The following is a 765-nucleotide window of genomic DNA, read 5'->3' on the forward strand; positions in this document are numbered from 1 at the left end:
TACCTTTCTTCTCTCCTCCTTTTTCCCTTCCTTCCTTCCTTCCTTCCTTCCCCTTTTCCTCTTCCTCCCTTCCTTTCTTTCATACTTTCTTCCCTAATTCCTTCCTTCTTGCCTCTCTTCTTCCCTCCTTCCCTCCCTCCTTCCCTCCCTCCCTTCCCTCCCTCTACAGCCCGTCTAGTAATCATTTCAATCGACCTTTTTCTCCTTCCCTCTCTCCCTCCCTCCCTTCCTCCGTCTCTCCTTACCTCCCTTCCTTAACCTCCCCTATCTTTTTTCCCTTCCCTTTCTCTCCCTCCCTCCCTCCTTGTCTTCCTTTTCTATTCTTTTCTTCCTTCCTTTCCTAACTTATCTCTTACCTTTCCTCGTTTTTTCTCTCACTTTATATTCTTTCCTTTCCTTTCCTCCCTTTTCTCTCCTACTAACATTTTTTTTCTTTCCTCTCCTTTCTTTTTCCTTCTTTTCCTCATTCTTCTTTTCCTTTTACCTCTACTACTATTATTTTCCAATCTCTCTCTCTCTCTCTCTCTCTCTCTCTCTCTCTCTCTCTCTCTCTCTCTCTCTCTCTCAAGACTCTTCCTCCTACATCTGCTATTTCCCATGCATTCCCTTACTCTATCTTCCTCCTCCTCCTCCTCCTCCTCCTCCTCCTCTCCTCCTCCTCCTCCATTATCTTCTCTCCCTTCCATCGTGTAAGCCAATAGTTTGGTTTGATTCGCCAACAAGATAATAAATGATTCCTCTCTCCCTCCTTCTCTCCTCTCTTAT

This window comes from Eriocheir sinensis, chromosome 59 (assembly GCF_024679095.1).
Source record: "Eriocheir sinensis breed Jianghai 21 chromosome 59, ASM2467909v1, whole genome shotgun sequence".
Taxonomy (NCBI): domain Eukaryota; kingdom Metazoa; phylum Arthropoda; class Malacostraca; order Decapoda; family Varunidae; genus Eriocheir; species Eriocheir sinensis.